Consider the following 15852-nt stretch of genomic DNA (forward strand, 5'->3'; position numbering starts at 1 on the left):
GCTCTCACTCCATCCCAGGTTTTAACACGAAAAGCCATCTAATTCTACTTAAATCGTTCTCTTGATTTGTATGGTGTGGTCCAAAGGCTTTTTCTGGCCCATGAAAGTGGATTATCAGAGTGATTTTTCTCCTCCTGTATTTTGGCTGTGTGGTTGTGCGCTGAGCCACCGGGGAATCAATGGCTCATCTCCCGAAAGCTGTTAGTGGGCCTAAGCTTGAGTAGTTATGACCCAGTGTTAACCCCTCTGGCACCTTATTCATCACTTAGACATATCCTTAATAGCATTCAGTCTTACATCAAAGTACAGGGAAATAAATAATTTCCATTATATACTTTCTATTGTTCTTAGTCACAGATGCAGAGGTGCAAGCTTGTTAAGATGCTAGTTCATCTCATGCCACAAAAACTGCAGAAACACACCACTGTGCAATCGTTTATATATTAAAACCAAATGAATCAGGAATCGGGAACACTATTTGTCATTTCATTTCATGTACTTGCATACATGGAATGAAAAGAAATATCGTTTTCCCCCAGCCCACAGCCAACACAAAGACAGAAATACATCCAAAAACTGCAAGAACACATATACCCAAACTAATACATAGTATATGCAAACTAACACATAGTATATGCAAACTAACACATAGTATATCCAAACTAAACAAAAAAAATCAGTCCAGGAGAATGAACGCCAGCCAATGACTGTAGGAACTGCTGGTCTGTATGGGCTAGCAGTTAGCTTAGTCTGCCCTGCTCCCGGGTCCTGTCAGACCACCCTTGGGGTTTCCTCTTCGGGCGCAGCTCCGGCAGGGCCTTGGGCCCACCAGACACAGCAGACCAGGCTCCCTCAGCTGATCCAACTCCAGCTCTCCCAGCCAGACATCTTCAACACACCTCCCCCGCGCTCCACACAATGACACTAAAAACACAGACAATGCTAGGCGAGGCTGCCATCAGACCGCCCTCGGTGCTATCGGAGCTGCCGGTCTGCATGAGATAGCAGTTAGCTTAACCTGTCCCGTTTTCGTGTCTGGTCAGACCGCCCTCGGTGTTACCTCTTCGGGCACAGCTCCGGGCAGGGCCGTGGTCCCTGGGCCCACAGGACACAGCAGACTAAGCTCTCCCAGCCAATCCAGCACCAGCTCTCCCAGCCATCAAAGGAAGACACAAACTTAGACACAGACTTGGACAAAGACACTGCATGGACAGTACTGGGCGAGGTGAGGGTGAGAAAATATATAGATTCACGCTGTTTAGCATCTACAAATCCTGTCCATCGCTTGATCGTAAACAATGTAATACTTATTAGAGGCCATGTTATCACATAGGTATATGCTTATACAGTAATTTCATGTAGTTGAAATTTAGTCTGAACAATTTAATCCGCTCAGAGGGGTCTTCTCACCCGTTTTGCAGAAAATTAAGTGACATCACAAATAGGAGAATGTGGCTACATCGGCTGAGCACTTGATTGTAATGAAATGAACTAGGAGTATCACTGATGCTTGTTTGGGTTACATGGAGGATGCAGGGATTTCAAGCATTTACCCTTGAATTTGAATAATGCATGAGGCAAACCAAAACCCAACTAAAGGTAGGAAAGAGTAATTGGAACGGGGACACTGGGACATGTTTATATCATCACATGGCCGATACGGCCTGTAAATATTGTTGGCATAAAACAGTGTGAGCTGGAGATGATGATGCTTTGTTCGGAGAGCAAGGGGTCATCTATAAAAAGCACAGCTTTAACAGCAGTGAAGGACCACTCTATTTAGAAAGCAATCAGTATGTGTCTCGGTCCACACCTCCACAACGAAATGTGTTTTCACCTGAAGGAAAAAAAATATGATTCAACCTAGGATTTGTGCATTTTGCGCTCTGATGTGTCTTTTTTTCAGGGCAGATGATTGCATAGCCAGTTTTGGCGTAATGGTGTGAATTGTGTTTGGTCTCAGTAGAATGCGAGTGGCCTCGGAGAAGGCTAGAGTCAGAAAATATTTAGCCAATGTTTATGCTTTCCGCTGCGGACTCATCCGTGCACCCAAACGTCACCATCACCCCCACAGAGTTTATTTTCAGCAAATGAAGTGATATTAGTGTTTCGTACGGGTTGTTCAACTTAGTATGTATGTTAAATTTAGGGAAGTAGCTCTGCTGTTGTCTAAGGCTGTGCTGTGCTGTGATATGTGCTGGATCTCTGTTGCAGAGATAGTCATGGTGTCAGGTCTTTTGTTTCAGTGACAGTGAGGGATGAGAAGGCTGGTTATCATGGTGTACTACTGGCTGTGTTATCAAGTCAGTGGGCCGACAGGTTGACACGAGCACGAAGGGGCTCAACATATCAATGTTAGTGTCATCAGTATCTCTTGCTCCATTGATCTGATCATCTCAATGACACTACTTATTGCTACCGTTTGGCTATCAGTGTGTCATGTTGTAGGTCATTTCCTCACTGTTGGCCTAAATCATACCTGCATATAAAGTATGAATGAGGTGATGTGGCTCCCCAGACTGTTCAGTTGAATAACAAGCAGGGCTGACTTTATTATTGGCATTTTTTTTAAACACACACACACACACACACACACACACACACACACACACACACACACACACACACACACACACACACACACACACACACACACACACACACACACACACACAAGTTTGTGCAGCAATCCTTATTAGGACATCGCATTGACTTCCATTCACAGTGGACAGCCTAACCCTGACCCTCTAACCTTAATCATAACAAATTCATGCCTAACCCTACCTTTAACCTAACCCCAATTCACACCTTACCCCTAACTTTAACCAGGATGTCAGAAATGATGTTTTGCCCCATTAGGACTGGGATTTGGTCCCCATGAGGACTACTGGTCCAGACAAGGTTAGTGATTATAATGGAAGAGGTCTCCGAAAGGGGATAAAAATGCACGTACACTTGCGCACGCACGCACGCACACACACACACACACACACACACACACACACACACACACACACACACACACACACACACACACACACACACCTGTATCCCTTTCTCTTTAAAAGCCTGAGGCGTGGGTCAGAGAACTGACAAGGGCTCAGGAATGGCCTTGATAAAGCACCCAGTGTCGTACTCACAATACAGCAGAGCAGGAAACAAGGTGAGCTGGAGTATGACAGAACAGAGTCCCCCCTCCACTCTTTGAGCATTTAACACATCAGTGGGATGGTACCAGATCACTGATAGAGTCACGGATATGGAGGTCCCAAGGGAGTACAAAGTGAAGCAGAAGAGGTGTTGTGGGAAAGAGAGTAGGAGCAAGGTGGGGAAAGGGGAGAGAGAGAGAGAGCGAGAGAGAGCAATTTTCTTAAGTCCCATATGGAGTGTCTTCAGTCTGACAGGCAATTGTCTTGGCGCCTGGTTTTGCTAACACTGAGGAGTCCTGTCCAACTGATGCTTTTAGTGCCCTTAAAGCTGGGGTAGGCAGTTTTCTGGAAAAGGCAAAACATTTAAAAAAAATAATTTAAAAATCCCAGAATTTGAAAATACAGCCCTCCTTCTGCAGTCTCCCCACTCCCCTCTCTGACCTAAGCCCCTCCCATCAGATGAGCACAGCCAAAAAAAATCAAAGGTACGCAACTAGGAAATGTCAAAGCAAGACTCATGAAACCTGTATCATAGTTGATAATCTATCCATATAAAAAGTTATTTTTTCAGCGAATCTCCTAACACTTATATTGGTCATGTGAAGCAGCCATTTTGAGTTGGTCATGTTGATTTTTTGAAAATAAAACACTTGTATGATGGGCTGGTAGAGGGCGAGAACTAGCCAACACAACCACAAGCGACCGGCGGGGCAGAGCAGACGCGAATTGATCGCGTACTTGCACATCTGCATTTGTAGACCAGCCAATAGGAACGCTCTCTCTCTGAAATGACACCCGTGATTGGCTAAAGTCTCCCGTCACAGGCTAGATTTTCTAAAATCTGAATACAGAGCCAAGAGGTGAAGAAGTCTAGTTTTCTCTCAGACCACTTGAATTATAATATGCGTAAAGTTGAAAAGGGAATTTTTGCCCAATGACGCCAAAAACACCAAAACAAAACTGCCAACCCCAGCTACAAGATGCAGTCAACTAAAGCTTTATATAACTTCTGTTACTCTCTTATTAGCTTTTTACATCACCGTTCACCAACTGGAACACAGACAGAAATATCAATGATCGGAGAATGATTGTGCCGATTCAAATAAACGAAGTGATTAGACTGACAAAATATTGCACTGTAGAATAAGTAATCAGGCTCCATGATTGTGATCTTTCAGCTTAAGTCCTTATCTCTCATTTTCAAATTTGGTAAACTGATTTTAGCCTAAATCTCTCTCTCTCTCTGACACAAGGTAATCAGTATGTTATGCAAGTATCACCATCCTTTACCTGTTGCCCCCTCCCCATTCTCTCTCCTCATCCTCTCTTCAATTTCTAGGAGTTCTTCATCCATATACTTTGGCTCAAATAAATGTGGTCATCGAATCCAAGTGCCTCATCCACTTTGTCGAAATCAGCTAAATATTCAGCTTTGGAAATACTTTGGCCCTGTGATGGCCTGGCGGCCTGTCCAGAGTGTTTCCCCGCCTGCCACCCAATGACTGCTGGGATAGGCTCCAGCATCCCCGCGAACCTAATTGGAATAAGCGGTTTGGATAATGGATGGATGGAAATACTTAGGAAACAAACCATTGCTAGCAGTTCCTCTATGTCTCAGGCTATGCTACCTGAAATGAATGGTCAGCTCTAATAAAATTCGGCGTGATTTCTTCTTTTGTAAACATCCAAAACCACGCCCCCGTGCGCAGATAATAGTGTGGGCCAATCCCAGTGTCCACACTCATGGACTCACAGACTTTATCCGTGAGGGCTTAGGGCTGTCCTATTGTCAAATTATCAAGTACGAAGGCTCTCTTGCAGACATTTTGAATCCTTTATGCACACTTTCCATAAATCCGCATTTCTGCAGACTTTGCCTGAGGGACTTACCTACGGTTACTGGCATTGTGGCATTAAAGACATGGTTACTAGGGGAAGCCCGGAAGTGTAAAAAAAAAGAAAAAAGAAAAATGTAAACAAACGAGAATGGAAGGACACATGGGTGTTCAGCCTGGCATATTGGCATATTTGGGTGCACTGGTATGCCTAAATTTACAAAGAAACACTACATTAACAAGGATTTAAGATGGTACTTAAAAAAACACGAAAAACACTGAACTGAAAGCAAGCATATGCTATATTACACACCTAGTTTATTCATCAACCATTTCTTTTCATTTTTGCTTAATGATGCTGTTTTGGCAAAAATGAGTAAATTTATTATTTAACAACTACCCCTCGTCCACTCTATGGCAAGAGCCTGTAAGACGTGCAAATCAGGCAGTCAGTCCCTAAATTTAAGTGCCTCAGCCATGACGAAAGTAAAGAATGTAAAATAAAAAGCCCCAAACCCACAATAGCACGAAACATGTTTTGGCGTTGACAAAGTAACGTGTTCTGTCGCAGAGTACTTGTCCCATTCCTATTTATACCATTTCGAACCCTTGCAGCCTCTCACACTCAGTCACTTCCTAAGTGACATCAATTAAGTCCATGAGGGTTCAGGACTTAGGCCTTAGGGGGGACACTGGGATTGGGCCTAAGTCACTGATACAGCAGAGACCAGAAGAAGCAAAACGTAAAGAAAAAGGTCCATCTCTGTAGGGATCCTTTCCATAATGTTGTCAGACACTTATAATAAGTCTGAGTTTTTGGGTCATTTTCAAGGAAGTCGTTCAATCTCGATTGAACGGCGTCATTCAAATGAGATTTTAAATCGTTCAAACAAGATACTAAGTCCTCTGGTCTTGGTTGTCTTTTCCAGTTTGTCTTCGGGATCCTGACAAAAGTGTCCAGCATACCGCTGTCCATGTGAGGAATAAAACTTTCATGCATAGTAACTGTCACGTGGGCTGTCTCAGGGTTTGATTAAATGACAGCACCCAGCAAAAACCAGCCACGCTGAAATTCGTTGCAGCAGAATTATTCAGTTTCTGTTGGCATTTGTGGGCAATTTGAGCAACAGCACCACCAGTCACTGCTTGCTTTCAGCAGATGAGGTTCTGGATGGTCGCAGCCGGCCATATCCTCTTGCTTAGCTAATACAGCAGTAGCCTCAGCCTCTCTCTGCTGCATTTATCCAGTCAGATACTCTGGCTTGAATAAATATGGTTGAATATCCTAGTCAGTCAAAACCTGTAAAATGTATCCTCGTCCATAGGATTCTCTGCACTCATATTTTGGGATGTCAGTTTTGCTGTTGGAAGTGTAGCTCGTTTGCAATACAAGCAAAGAGAACAAGGAAGTTTTGTTTTTGAGTGACATCTAGAACATGCCCCCCCCAGAGGCGAAGACAAGAAATTCAAGCCGAACTTGTAGTTATTCCTTGTCACCAGCTATGCTACTGATGACGACACTGGGGCCGGAAGAAGAACGAATTTTGAAACTAAGCTCCAGAGACACAGAGAATATTGGCAACAACTGCAGATGTTTTTCACACTATGACCCGAATTCAGAGAGATAGAGAAAAGGTTGAAAATCGGCAAATTGGTCCCTTAAGTCAGCGTTTCCCAAGCCAGTCCTCAAGGAACCCCTATCCTGCTGATTTTCATTGTAACCCTGCATAGATAGCCCTGCTTGTACTTACTCAACCAATCATCTCACAGCACTTAATTATGCAAGGTGTGCAACATCTGACATAATTCATTGCTGATTGGTTGAATAACTAGAAACAGGCACCTATTCAGGGTTGCAAAGAAAATCTGCAAGATAGAGGTTCCTTGAGGACTGGGCTGGGAAACACTAACTTAAGTCATTCAAATGAGATACTAACTTGTTCAAACGAGAGATTAAGTCGTTCAAATGAGATAAACCCTCAAAAAAAAATCCTTCTCAAACAAAATTTCCCTCATGTCCTTCAATGCCACCATAGATTACATTTGAAAAAAAATGTGTAATTGGATTATAGTTACATTGTCCAGGATTACTTGATTACATTTTTGGTTAAGTCTCTAATACATGGTAATTTTAAAATTATGAAACTTTTTTCATGATAACCAAGGCTCTATTAACTTGTCAAAAGTGCGTCTGACATACAGGGTTTCTTAGACAAATGCTCCACTTTGTGGTAGTGATGGACAAAGCAGTTCTCTTCAGTGTACTGAATCATGAGAATCTGTCTATTAAAAAAATTCTTTCAGTGCTTGACCTGAGCTCTGACTTACGGAGCCCCTAAGGGAACATGGGTGAATTTTTTTATTTTTTTTTATTTAACTGAGATAGTATCTCGTGCTCACGAGATAGTACTTCCTGTGGCGCATTACCACCTAGCCTTGGCTCAGCTGAAAGAATGGCAGCAGAAGTGGATTTATTGTCTTTTCTGAAAACCCGAAATATACCTGATAGCATCATCAACCAACTAAAAGATGATAATCCAAGCGATTACGTTACTAATTATAAAAAATGCCAAGTAATTTGTATTAAGTAACTGACTGCATTTCAAAGTAATCCGACGCAACCCTGAAGGTGGATTAATCAAACATGGCATGTTGAGCCCCAACACAGTGGATTTCCAGCGTTTGCTGTGTGAGGAGAGCAGCTCTTGTTTCATGATGAGCTCTGTTAGAGTTCTTTCATTTTCCCATCTGAATCTTGGCCAAGTTAATTTTGAATCATTTGGGTTCAAATGGTTTCTTTTTTTAGTGAAGATCTCAGCGAAGACTAATTTTCTCTCGAATTTGTTTACCCAATCCCCTGCCTCTCCTAGATCACCATCTCTGAATAGCAACACAAAAACATCCACTTTGCTCTCCGTTAGAGTAATTTCTATTAGGGAAGGAAAGTAAATTTGAGGAATATAATGGAGATTCATAGGAAAGAGTGCACCCCAGGTTTATAATCATCAGGATAGTTCTCTGTGAGTCAGATTTCAAGGCCTAGTTTCAGTCTGAAACAGAAGTTGTGGAGAGAAAATGACTTTAACAGCTACACAGCAGCATTCCTGTCAGTCATGTGGAATGAGCTCCATTTCTTCTCCTTACATCCTCGTCTTTTTTCATTCTTTTTTTCTATTGCCAATATGCTCTCTCACCACCACCTCGTGATCCCCATTGTTCTTTATTTTATCTCTTCTTCACCTGTCTTAGGCTTTATTCCTTCCTCTCCTTCTCACTCTTTCCTCTCACTCTTTCCTCTGCTTTATTTCTTTTCCTGGACCAGAGATGAGAGAAATAGATTTGGACATATGACCGTGGAAATGGGCCAGCGCCGTACTTTAAACATTTTATGTTTTTGAGTTACTGTTATAGCTCTGTATGTGCTACACTTCACAGATGTCCTGTGTCTTATTTGATGTTTTTTTTTATAGCCTGGAATCATATGGGACCCCGGACCATGGGCGCTGTTCAAAAATCATTTACAATGTAGCACTTGAAAAGAAATCAGCAAAAGTGAAGTAAAAAAAAAAAAGAAAGTTGAACTGACAACCTATGACAAATGAAGGAAAACCTCCATTAATGTCTTTCTGCAAACGCCTGATTTCTGTGGTGCTGCCCATGGGCTGTTCAGCATGGTGTAAATTCAGTTAGGGGGGAGAAGTTGGGTGGCTGTATGTTTTTTTTTTTGTGGACTTCTGACAAAGGAACTGTAATTATTGTTATTATTATTATTATTATTATTATTACATTACATTACAGTCATTTAGCCAACACTTTTATCCAAAGCGACTTACAATAAGTGCATTTAACGTAGGAAATCAGGAGAACTACTAGTCATCAGAGGTCATAAGTGCAGCTAAACAAGCATCTAGGAGCAAAACCAGTGCTTAAGTAAAAGTGCAAGAAAGAGATTTTTTTTTTAAATGAGTGAATACAATAAGTGCTAAGAACAAGTAACAGGGTAGTAGTTCTTAAAAAGGTGAGTTTTCAACCTGCACGGAAAGATGGGCAGTGACTCCGCTGTCCTGACATCAGTGGGGAGTTAATTTTACCACTGTGGGGCCAGGACAGAAAAGAGCCGTGACCGGGTCGATTGGCAGAAAGGGCCTCTGAGCGACGGGGCAACCAGGCGTCCCGAGGCAGCAGAGCGAAGTGGTCGGGCAGGAGTGTAGGGCTTGACCATGGCCTGGAGATAGGAAGGAGCTGTTCCTTTCACTGCCCTGTAGGCTAGCACCCGAGTCTTAAACTGGATGCGAGCAGCTACTGGGAGCCAGTGTAGGGACATGAGAAGGGGAGTTGAACACCAGACGAGCTGCAGCTTTCTGAACAAGCTCCAGAGGTCTGATGGCCGATGCCGGGGCGCCAGCAAGGAGGGAGTTGCCGTAGTCCAGCCGGGAGATGACCAGAGCCTGGATGAGCACCTGTGCCATCTCGTCGGTGAGGAATTGGCGAATCCTCCTGATGTTATAGAGGCGAAATCTACAGGAGTGAGCAACCGATGCAGCGTTTTCAGCAAACGACAGTTGGTCATCCAGGATCACACCCAGATTCCTCACAGTCCCAAGTTGTCATTACCACAGTGCTGTCAATGGTGATGGCCAGGTCTCGGTGCGGGCAACCTTTCCCCGGGAGGAACATCAGCTCTGTCTTGTCCAGATTGAGCTTCAGGTGGTGTGTCGCCATCCACTCTGAGATGTCAGTCAAGCATGCAGCAATGTGTGTCTCTACTTGTGTGTCAGAGGGAGGAAAGGATAAGATCAGCTGGGTGTCATCGGCATAACAATGGTAAGAGAAGTCATGCGAGCGAATAATACAACCCAGGGATGTCGTGTACAGGGAGAAAAGGAGAGGACCCAGAACCGAACCCTGTGGAACACCTGTAATCAGTCTGTGAGGCTCCAACACAGATCCCCTCCATGTCACCTGATAGGAGCGACCCGTCGGGTAGGTTGCAAACATTGAGAGTGCAGAGCCTATGACACCCAGCCCCTCGAGGGTAGAGAGGAGGATCTGGTGGTTCACTGTGTCAATGTGTTCACTGAGTTTGCTCTTGCAGAGTGCAGCGATTCTGTCACTGCAAGGAGTGCCGTGTCTGTCGAGTAACCCACCCTGAACCCAGACTGGTTGGGGTCCAGGAGGTTGTTCTGGTGGAGGTACAAAGAAAGTTGGTTAAAGACAGCACGTTCGAAAGTTTTGGATAGAAAGGGTAGAAGGGAAACTGGTCTGTAGTTTTTGATGTCAGAGGGGTTAAGTGATGGTTTCTTGAGAAGGGGGGTGACTCTAGCAGTCTTGAAGGCAGATTGAACGCGTCATGCCAGGAGGGAGGTGTTGATGAGGTGGGTTAGATAGGGAAGGAGTTCAGGTGCTATAGACTGAAGAAGAGGAGAGGGGACCGGGTCAAAGGAGCATGTGGTGGGGCGACTGGATGTGATGAGATTGAGGACCTCGTCGGGGGAGAGGAGAGCGAGGTGGGATAGGGCGGGACATGGAGAGGTGAGGGAGGGTGCAGAGGGTGGGATAGTGCAAGCAGCACTAACCGGGTGGTGGGAAAAGGAGGATCTGATGTCGTTTACCTTCTTGTCAAAGAAGTTAGCGAATTCATCATGGAGAAGGGAGGAAGTAGGAGGAGGAGGTGGGGGGTTGGAAGAAGTGTAGAGAAGGTTTCAAAGAGTGTTTTAGGATTAGAGGCAGATGATAGGATTTTAGAGTGATAGAAGGCAGCCTTAGCGGCAGAAAGGGAGGAGAAGAAAGTGGAAAGAAGAGATTGGAAGTTGAGAAGGTCCTCTGGGAGTTTGCCTTTTCTCCATTTGCGCTCTGCCACTCTCAGGCTCCGTCTGTCAGTACGTACTGAGTCGGTCAGCCAAGGGGCAGGTGGAGTTGGGTGTGCAGGCCTGGAGGTGAGGGGACAGAGATTGTCCAGAGAAGAGGAGAGGGTAGAGAGAAGAAGATCAGTTGCAGTGTCAGGGGATAGGAGAGAGACAGATTCAGGTGTAGGGAGGATAGAGGTAACAGAGGAAGAAAGCTCAGTGGCGGAGAGAGAGCGGAGGTGTCTACGGGTGGAAACCATGTGGGTAGGGGAAGTGGGCTGAGGGGGGTGAAGAGAGGGAGAGAGAGTAAGACATGAAATAGTGGTCAGAGAGCTGGAGGGGAGTAACAGAGAGATTAGAAGTAGGACAGTGTCTAGTAAAGATAAGGTCCAGCTGGTTGCCGGCCTTGTGGGTAGGGGGAGGGTGAGAGGTGAAGGTCAAAAGAGGAGAGGAAAGAGAGAAGAGGATCTAGCTTGTTAGTGTGGATGTTGAAGGGTTAGTGTGGGTGTTGTGGGTTTCCTCTGGGAGCTCCGGAGGAAACCCACAGAAACACAGGGAGAACATGCAAACTCCACACAGAGGATGACCCGGGATGACCCCCAAGTTTGGACTACCCCGGGGCTCGAACACAGGACCTTCTTGCTGTAAGGCGGCCGTGCTAACCACTGTGCCACCGTGCAGCCCTAAAACCAGCATCCCCGCGACCCTGAGAGCAGGATAAGCGGTTTGGATAATGGATAGACGGATATATAATTATTATTAATAAAAGTATTATTATTATACATACACACACACACACACACACACACACACACACACACACACACACACACACACACACACACACACACACTCAAAGCCAGGTCGAGTAAGCTTTACTTTGCTTTTTAGAAACTATGTAGTGGTAATGGTGCCTTTAAAGAGAAATGTTTGCTGTGACATCTTCATTTTTGAAAATGAATCCTGTTGCTAAGCTGGCTGCACCAGAATGAGACCTATAAGATGTACGATAGATGTGAAATCCTACCAGGCTTTCTCCTTTTCATCTTTGTTTCCTCAACATGGCAGCACACACTCTCATAATAAATATTCTTATGATTCTAATCAGAGTCGGTCTGCTGCCGTGTGATTGGCTGAGAGCTGATGACTCACTTCAACAGGCTGATGTGAGGAAGGCAAGAAGGTGGTGGTGGGAGTAGCTTTCTCTCTCTTAGTGAGGAGTCTGTATGCATTGTTGCTCACAGTGGAGCAAAGACCCTCTCTCTTTCTCTCTATCTCTCTCACACATACACACACTCTCTCTCACTCAGATAAACACTTTGAAAGGAGTCAATCTAATGTATACACACATTTTCCTTGGCTTTTGCGCTCATCTCCCAGCAAGCCTTTTCTACAGTTGCCTCTAGTCAGCCTTAAGGAGAGACACAAAAGCCTGGAGGAGAGAGGCAAAAAGCAGAGAGAGAGAGAGAGGAGAGAGAGAGAGAGAGAGAGAGAGAGAGAGAGAGAGAGAGAGAGAGAGAGAGAGAGAGAGAGAGAGAGAGAGAGAGGAGAGAGAGAGAGAGAGAGAGAGAGAGAGAGAGAGAGAGAGAGAGAGAGAGAGAGAGAGAGAGAGAGAGAGAGAGAGAGAGAGAGAGAGAGAGAGAGGGGAGGTTAGAAAGAGAGGGCGTGAGACAGAAAAGGATAGCGGAAAAGAGGGAGGGAGGGAGAGAGAAAGAGAGGGAGCGAGAGAGAGCTGATGAGAGACTCTGCAGCCCTCAGCCTTCCCTCTCTGCTGCTACGTGCGTAAGCCGGAGGCAGAGCTGGTGTTTGTGTCTGAGAGGTGAGAGAGCTGTGAGCCGTGCGGAGCAAATCCAATCTACTGGAAATTATTCCAGTGTGAAAGAGCCGGTCCAGTCCATCCGTACCTCTCCAGTTCCCTGATCAGCCAGCCTCCAACCGGCAGCCGAACGCCAGGCACACACACACACACACGCACACACGCACACAGGTGAGTCCTGCAGCTATTTGTTGTTTTTCCTCAATTGTGATGAAATACTTCATGAAATACTTTTGTTAAGTTGGTCGGAAGGCTTATTGTATATTTGAAAATGAACATTCATTGAGAGCCAAATGTTTGTGTGTTATGTTTTTGGGGTTTTTTTTGTGTGTTTTGCTCACGAGTTCTTAAGAAAATTGTGTTTTAGTGTTTTGCAGTAAGAATGGCCTGGTTTAACCAAAGCGAGTTTGGAATGTGGTGAAAGTTTTCCCCAGCAATGTGGTGTATCCATTATCTGTGTGTGTGTGTGTGTGTGTGTGTGTGTGTATCTGTGTGCGCACATGCACACACGTGCATACACATGTGCGCTGTACGTATGTGCACGTGTTTGTCGGGCGGACGGCGGCGGGCGTTCGTACATGTGTGTGTTGCATGTGTGTGAGCTTGTTTACGTCTCGACTGACAAACGGAAAACACGTCTGGGAGTTGCGGCATCCATCTCATTTCATCTCATTTTGTGTGTGAATAGGTGTGTATCCATGTGCACCAGGAGGAGGAGGAGGAGGAGGTGGGCGGTGAGAACGGTCACAGCAGCGGCACAGTAACTGTTATTTCAGTCTTGTTCAGAGAGGGGAAAAAAAAAAAACAAAGCCAAGAAGACAGAGCCTCCTTAGTTGCTGTGATTTAGTCAGACTGTCTGATGGGATGCAAATGTGCACGCACTGTTACGAACACAACACAACGTTGACACTTTCTAGTCCACGGACAGCTGTTGAGGACGCCCGCGGCTGTTTACATCTCACAGTTATTGCGTCGTTTCTGCAGAGCTAAATGCGAGGTTTTCGTCTCTGCCGTGCAGGAGAGCTGCTCTTGCACATCCCTCCATATGCTTTGTGTCATCCGTGAGATGCAACAGCGGTAGGATGGAGTTGTGTCAACACGCTCAGCCCCGAGTACATTGTGTTATTTAATGCTAAGTGTAGGTCACAGGCCGTTTCCTGTCATGTTACAAAGAAATTGATTTCAGAACGTTGATCTCTGCTCGCATAGCTTGTACCATACAAGCTACACAAGAAATTGCAGGGATTTAATTTCCTACTCGAAGTGACCCCTGTGTGATAATGGCTACAAGTGATATCATGATACGTTATTATAGATGATTATTTTATTCATCTCTACAGGTCGTTGTCGAAAAACAGATCTGCTGCAGCATTACGGCTGTATTGGCCGTGAGCAAGTGTAACTCCTTCTCTTCTCTATTGGCTGTGGGTGACTATTATCTAATCCATGCGCTGCTTATCTAATCCATGGACTGCTCCCTCACCCGTTTTAATGGTTTAGCACCCGTTTGCCGTCAGGAGTCTTGTTTGTTTACAATGATTTTTTTTCTCCAATGCGCACCTCTTGAATCTCCTGTTAAACGACAGTTGACGTAACTTGTTATTTATTTTTTCTTAACGGCAAGGTGTGCAGTCTTGTAGAAACGGGATCATTTTAAGTGACGGAGAAGCCCATGACTTTGAGCATGGCCTTGAAGGTTGTGTATTTTATAGACTTCACCAAAATAAATAAATAAACAGTGTCAGCTTCTCATATCCATGACCTGGACTAAAGGCTTCGGACCCCTGAGTCATGGTTGTGTTCGAAGCTGTCACAGGCAATCCACTGAGTGTGAAAAGTCCCCCCCTCCGTGTTCCCCTCTCGCACCGTGGGTGCTTGCCACCGCCCGCTGCTGACTGTCAATCTGTCATTCACTGTCGAACTCGGAGATCAGGCCCAGCTCCCTACCCACTCTGGCACATTTCCTTATCATCCATCCGTCCATCCACCCATCCGTGCATCCCTTCATGTTTCTCCCACTGGACGTGAAGTGTTGTCTCTCTTCACTTTCTCTGAGTGCCTCCCTCCACCCCCCTCTGTTCCGGTCTCCACAGAAACGGCTGATTCAGGAAGGGTGGGCGTGCAGTTCAGAGCTCTCGCCGCTCTGCCCCATGCAGTGTGCCTTCGCAGTACATTTCTGCTTCTGTAATGCTTTGACGGCCATGATAGGCTAGAGTTTCAGGTGGCTTGATCAGATGTTTTACGACAACGTCCATCAAACAAAGTTTTGTTTTTTGGCCTAGCTCCCTCGATTAAGGGACGTGCATTTTAGGAGCGCTGATCAAGGTTCAATTTTTCGACTAACAGTGGAATGAACGTAGGACCCCCTGCCCAGTGCCTCTGTATTCTTGAATGTCAGCAGTTTGTTTGAAATGGTGATTTTTACTGCTTCATTTGCATGATAATTTTATGACTGGTTTGCTAATGTAGTGTTAAATTAAACCTGAGGGATTGCAGATGTCGTCGTACTTGACACATCCAGGACCCTGATGTTGGAACCGTAGTGTTTGTTTGTGCATGTCCATTAAGGTGGGCTAGGATGAAGCGGTTAATAATGCAGTATAACATGACTGAGTCCTTTAATAATAGATATGCTGTGACCTTTCGCGTACGTAGGGCAGATGATGCAGAAGAAGAAGGATGGAGAGAATCAAACAGACCGACAATAGCATCACGGAAAACCTATGCAATGAAATGCTGCACAAACGGTACGGCATTTCACCAAGGGAGCACAACATATATGTGTGTGTCGCCTATAGAGATATGTCTTGAGAGAAATTATTCATCTGCTGAGATTGGACCAGCGTATAACTCCTGAAATTGATGAGAACTAAACCGAGCATCAGCAGCATAGTGTGTCATTTCATCCCCACTTTCTAACATCTTCGATGGCTCTGCCTGGCATTAAATCTGTAGACGTGGTTTATTCATCAGCTGTAGCACAGCCTTTGAGGAAGATTTCCGAATAAGAGATGAAATCTATGTTGCAAAGCATCAAATCCATACAGGACCCCATGAGCCTGTCACGCTGTGCCTGATCAAATTAAAATGGGAGTTTGTATTCGCTGAAGACATAATACTGAGGACAAGATCTGTCAAAATTATTTTCCCCCTAAAAATTACAGTGACTTCCTTTTTCTGTGCTCCTTGTTTCATAAAGTAACTTT

General features: G+C 44.9%; 1 protein-coding gene across 1 annotated transcript in view; it reads left to right on the forward strand.

Annotated features, from left to right (window-relative positions):
• Positions 1-12696: 12696 nt before the first annotated feature.
• LOC130107359 (prickle-like protein 2) overlaps positions 12697-15852 on the forward strand; it is a 53465-nt gene continuing 50309 nt past the window's right edge. The window contains exon 1 of the mRNA XM_056273913.1: positions 12697-12817. The gene's annotated coding sequence lies outside the window, so the exon portion shown is untranslated. The remainder of the gene's footprint in view (positions 12818-15852) is intronic.

The sequence above is a fragment of the Lampris incognitus genome, chromosome 2 (genome assembly GCF_029633865.1).
Source record: "Lampris incognitus isolate fLamInc1 chromosome 2, fLamInc1.hap2, whole genome shotgun sequence".
In the NCBI taxonomy this organism is placed as follows: domain Eukaryota; kingdom Metazoa; phylum Chordata; class Actinopteri; order Lampriformes; family Lampridae; genus Lampris; species Lampris incognitus.